Here is a 6,302-nt window from a genome sequence, read left to right on the forward strand (position 1 = left end):
ACTCCTACCTTTTAGGAAGCTAGGGGTTTCTTCCTTTTTGATCACATTGGCGTTATTTCCATTTCTGTCCGCCGCTAGTAGCCTTCCAAAATCCATCCATTCCACTTCAATTTTTACCCACGTTTGTGTCTTACACTCTTGCTTACTCTTGTGGAAAAAGTTGGTGACAATTATTGGACTTGAGCAACATTTCTCAACTACCTGACCCGACAGGTAAGGAATTTTTGTAAGACCATTAGAGTGAAAATTCGAGAGATACACAAGGGATGAGCACATACACGTGAGCTTGTGTGACGTGAGGAGTCTCCTTTTCTTTGCTAACCATTTTGGCAGGTCACGCACTCATGCCTAGAGAAGTTGCGTCTTACCCATACAACCAAGAATTCTTGGAGAATGAGCCTCTCAAGAGGAGGGGTCCTAAGAGGCCTACTAACAAGCACTCTAGTTCCATGGAATCTAATTCACCACATGAGTTTCGTTCACTCCCGAAAAAGATGGAACGTTATCGTGCTTCATGTGTATATGAAAGGTATAAACGAGATTGTGATGAGTATGAGAAAGAGCAAAGAAGTTTGCACCGAACATCTAAATCGAGGTCAATCTCAAGCAAACAAGATTCATCTATGAAGTGTCTTGACAATCAAGGCAAGGAGTTCGAGAACTCTCGAATTGAGGCAAAGATTCGTGAATCAAAGGATAAATTCCGAAGTCGGACTAAAGCATTGATTGATGATATGATGGAAAGACTTAGCCAAGTGTTGGATTCACACTTGGAGCAACTTCACCATGTGCCAACCGGTGGTGATAAAGGAAAAATTCAGTCTAGTCCCTCGTTGATTGAAAAGCCATGTACGAATGAGTTGCTGCCGAGCCGTGCACAAGAGCTCCCCAATGAAAAACAAAACGCAAGTGCAATGAAGGAACAATGGTCTGAGAAGAAGGGAGTGGGGATAAGCAAGAACAATTTGGCCTTAGTGAAGAGTCAAGAAAAAGAGTTGACCATGTCTGCAAACATTGAACGTGTGAACACTTTGTTTGCTAACCGGATAACATGTGTTTTGTTTAGTATATCCTTGTTTGTGCAGGTTAAACAAAGTCAAGTAGAGCTGGTCATGGCATGTTCCATCCCGAAGTCACTTGGACACTTTGTGAGTTTCCATGGAGTTTGTCTTCTAGGAACTAAATCCCTTTGGTATCAATTCATAGAACAATGTCCAATCAAATCTGTCCGCGCCATTGGATTATTCATTCGAGCTCATCTTAAAAGGGAAATTCCAGATTCTACTTCTTGTTCTTTACCTATGGTTCATTCATCCCCTTTGCCTTATTTTGAGCATAGCACTAACTCTTGTTGCTCTTATGTAGGTGTTGATGAGAAGTGTAAAGGAGTAGCACTGGACTCTCAAGTTGAATCAATTGGTGGAAGAAATATTGAAGTGTCAAAGGGAGTTCTCACATTTAAATCTTGCTCTAAACCTTCTTACTATTTAGTTAATAACGTTCCCTTATTTCTTTATCCAATTTCTGAATAGTTTCAAGTTGAAGGTTATTTTGTGTTTGTAGGTTGTAAAGCTGGCCAAAATTTCCCAACTATGACTAAAGAGTTGCAACCTGATTTCGTGCTTGTTCCAGATGCATGTGGCGCGAACGCATGTGATTTATGTGGAGTGCGTCTCACTTCATTGTTGCCGCTTATGCTGGGTGATGCACACAAGTGTGTCAATCACAATCCGAATGCTACCCTTACCTCCCTGGGTCATGTTTATATGGGTGTACAACACGGGTGGTTCAGTGTCCTACCTCCAGTTTGGAAAGTTGAGCCGATTCAACAATGCCTAGGGCCGAACTGTACCATCTTGCACAACCAGATTCGGGGCTTCCCTAGTCCCAACGAACATCGTTATAAAGTGCACGTGAATGCCCATACTCGAAGACAAATTAGAGAGCTTTGTGTTGCAACCTGGAACGTTCAAAAGTCTTACACACGTTCCTTCTTACCTTGGCGAATGTCCTTGTTCGAGAGGCCCTTGAAGCTGACTAAAAGACATGTGCACTGAATTATTTTAATCATAACATATGCAAGTGTTATTCAATCTAAGAGGGCCAAAATATGGAGATTTGAGGTGTTATACTGACAACTCTTGTTAGTCTCATTCATTCCCATCCAGATTTGAGGACAAATCCTTCTCAAGAGGAGGGGACTGATGTGTGTACGGGTCAAAATCCACGCAATGACCCAGTCCGAGTCCCATTGGGCTCAGTCACGCATGCATGGGCCAAACTATTCAAAGAATCATTCCAAGTTCTGGTTAGAGTTGTCCAAGACCAACATGGAGTTCACAAAGATATTGAGGGCTTGGAGAGAGACAATCAAGTTATCTACACCATGATCCAAGCCCACGAAGAGTCAAGCGGGCCACCAAGAGAATAAGGCCTTAGGCCCCATCAATTAGTTAGCAATTAGTTAATGATTAAGTAAGAGCATGGGCCGGCCCATCTTGTTCCAAGAGCATGGGCCGACTTTTTCCTTTTCCTAGCCCCTTTAGGGTTTTAGTAACTTTAGCCTATAAATAGGCTTGCTTTGTAAGGTTTAAGGGTCCAAACTTTTATCAATAAAATTGTCTTATTTTCGTTCCTTCTTCTAAGAAGAGTGATCGAGCCTTTTACTTGCTTTGGCAAGGGTTTTGAGCAATCTTGCGTCTTGTCCATGATTGTTCCGCCGACCTATCCCGTGGAGTAGTCACCTTCATTGGAGTCGTCGTCCTACCGTCTTGAATCAAATCGTGTCGTCTGTTTGGTTCTAGATCCCGCAATTCCAAGTGTTGGACATCCTCACTAGATCCTTGGGCAAACGTGCTACGTGTCTCGAAACAAGTTGATCGAGGAACGTATCATAAACCCTTCCAAACACTCAAAAGAACTTCAAAAGGTAACATTCAGAACCAAATGAGCCAAAGTAAAAGATACAATCAATCTTTGGTACAACGTTCCCACGAAAATCAAAATGAAATGGAAGAGTCGCCGCTACGTCACAGTCCATCCAAGTACCAGTACACTTTGTTTAACATGAGAGAATGTACATGCCCAAATATATATCACATAAACATGAGGAAGCACTTCAAAATATACATAGTAGTAAGTTTACAAACCAAAAGGAAACATTGTATTAAGATACATTTAGGGTTTCCAACTTCCACGGAGCTATACAAAAGGGTGTTTATACAAGCTCAATTCATTCTTCAAAATGATCATTGGTCCAAAAGATGCTTCCCTGTAAGGAAAACAAGGATAACGGGACGGGGTGAGCTAAAAGCTCAATGAGGTACCAAAAGTATAAACGGTAGGAACAGTAGAACTCATGAAAAATCACTTTTAAGGCACATATTCACATCAAATACAAGAGATGAAAGAACACCACAATGTAAAGGATACAGGTGTCTCTCAGGAGCCAAATCCCCGTTGCAATACTTGATCCAGCCTCATTGGCCCTCCGTCAACGTTCAAATGAAGGAACCAGTCCCGTAGAACACCACTTTAATGCCAAAATCTCGTTCACCAAACATACCCCTTACCGGGCTCGAACGCCAAACAGGAACAGGAATGGTAACATTCGAGTATACTGGAATCAAGAGTCTTAATACCCAAAGATTTCCCAGGAACAGGCACCCATGGATTGTCAATTACCTCGACCAAGCCCTTGCTGGCTCGATTTAATTAACTCCCCATGAGGTTGAGCTCAAGTTAATAGGAAAATCGTTGGACACACTTCCAAACGATCTCATAACAAGCGCAAGTAACAAGTTCAAGTTCATAACAAGTACAGGTAAGAGATTCCAGGTCATTCAGTTCAGGCAAGAGAATGAGTGTGATAAAATACACCCTCATCTCATTCAGAATAACAGAGTTCATAGTTATCCATGTCACACATTTCAAGTATAGATGAACCAATCAAACAACAATTCAAGGGAGTGGTACACTTACCTATTAAGGTGAAATAACGTCCAGAATATCTTTCTGGGTAACACTTTCAATCACCGATTAACCCTAAGGTTAATCAAGAGAAAATATTACAGTTCCTCCAGCAAAAGTTAGGTGAATCGAAGACAATTCAAATACTACTAGTATTTTGGACATATGATTTTGGAAGTGAAAAGAGTACATTTAAACCAAAGGACATGAGTAAAATATTTGGAAAACTCATGCTCGCTAGTAAAACTTTGAAATATCCATTTGAGTCGAAGAAATGAAGAAAACGTGTTTCTCTTAGTCGTAAATTTCATTTTTTCCAAGTGTACAAGTTTCGGCCAGATTCGACCATATATACCTCGATAAAAGAGGACGCAAATATCCTAGATGGTTCATAAGGTATTTACACTCAAATCGTTATCTAATCCTCGAGTGTAAATTTGGGCAGCACGCTCTTTGTATTTACCTATTTTCTAGCCACTTATGGCTTCATTATTTTCCTCAGTCAATCCCAAAGTCATACACAATATAAATTCATCACAACAGCCATTCAATAGGCTCAAAGTCATCCAAGTACAAGATTTAGCTAGAAAAATTACCGGAAATAAGCTTTAAGCTAAGGAACCAAAAAGGCAGATTCACCGCTACTTAGCGTATCGGACATAACCAAAACTACGCTTATTGGATTGAAGTGTAAGTTATACCGTTTCGAAGCTAAGACAGAGGTCTATAACTTTGATGAAGACTACTTAGTCCAGTTCTCATGCTAACTAGGTCAAAGTTACCAGAACAACCCCAAATTTTCCAGTTCGAAGCTCACTGTAAAATTCAACTAGCAGTCCTGATTCATTCAATCATATCTCAGCACACACAACTCCGATTCAGGTAATTCCAAATCCATTTGAAAGTTAAGATACAAGGCTATAATTATTAAGAAGACATTGACAACCAAATCAGTAGTATTCTAGGTCAAACTAACCAATTACAGAAGCTGATTATCAGTTTTGGACAGAAACAGGGCAGCAGGGGTATTTCGGTCTTTTCATAATCTACAGAGGTCAGATTGGGCTGAAATTTTGTAGGAAACTATAAAACATCATTCTCTACAACTTTAATGTTTTAATCTAAGCCTGATTCGGCCTCTAACTTGGGGTAACAGTACCAGGCAGAATAGGAGAAATTGAAACCCTAATCTGGAATTTTCCGCACAACATGGAAATTTTCCGCATTTAGCTACAATTTACGCACTAAAGCTTCATGCTAGACTATTCCAAGCCATCATCCATGGCCACACAATATAAAACATATAAAAATAGAAAAGTCAAGAATAAATATAAAATTCATCAAAGCTTCACTTCCAACCATAAACACATCATAAATAATCTTATTTATCCACCATTGCCACTAATTTACCACTATTAAGAGCAAAGAGAGGATTTCCTCACAACTCACCTTACAACCTAAGAAAGATAGCAACTTGGCACTTCGTCTTGCCAAATCACTCCACCAACCACTTCAATACCACTTAGTAAAGGGATTTTATGGAGAGCTTTGGAGTATAAACGGTTAAGTTGTGAGATTGGGCAAGATTAAGAAGAAGGAAGTTGGAGATTTTTTTTCTCTTTCTTTGCTCAAGAAGTTCGGCCAAGGGGAGTAAAAAAATGAAGATGTTTTTAGTCAATTTTTTGGTTAAATGGTAAAGTAAGAAAGTTGGTCAAACCATCCTCAAGTCACAAGGTGACACTTGTCACCCCTTTTTGTTTGAACTTATCCTTTTGTCTTCCAAGGTTAATCCCTCTATGCATCCTCTAATTGGCTCATAATACCATGTAATATAATCTCTATCTGTATAACTTAACCTAATTGGCCGCATTTTATAAAACTTACCGCACTAGTGGGTCCCACAACCGGTATGCGCTCTTAATTTCTCAAAAACTAATTAATACTAGAAAAATAATTTTAAAACTATATTTACTCATAAAAATTATTTAGAAAATTTTTCTAATAAAGAAAATATCGAAAAGGCATGCAATTAAATAAAATAAAGTCTAGAAAATAAGAAAATCAACGGGTTCTCACACTCTCTCCCCATTAAAAGAATTTCGTCCTCGAAATTCCTTATCATCGCCTTCTCCGGAATACAAAAATTTTACTACTTCCTTCTCACGATTAAATTGAGCATCGTACTTAGCTATCACTGGCCAGGCTCATTAAATTCTTTAGTATAGTTTCTTCTTCCTTCCCAAATTGTAATTCTGATATATCATTCTAATGGGCAAACAGTGGAATACCAGAATCTTACCTTCCACGTCCTCTAATGGGTCAGAAACTTGATG

Source organism: Coffea arabica, chromosome 1e, assembly GCF_036785885.1.
Source record: "Coffea arabica cultivar ET-39 chromosome 1e, Coffea Arabica ET-39 HiFi, whole genome shotgun sequence".
Classification (NCBI taxonomy): Eukaryota; Viridiplantae; Streptophyta; class Magnoliopsida; order Gentianales; family Rubiaceae; genus Coffea; species Coffea arabica.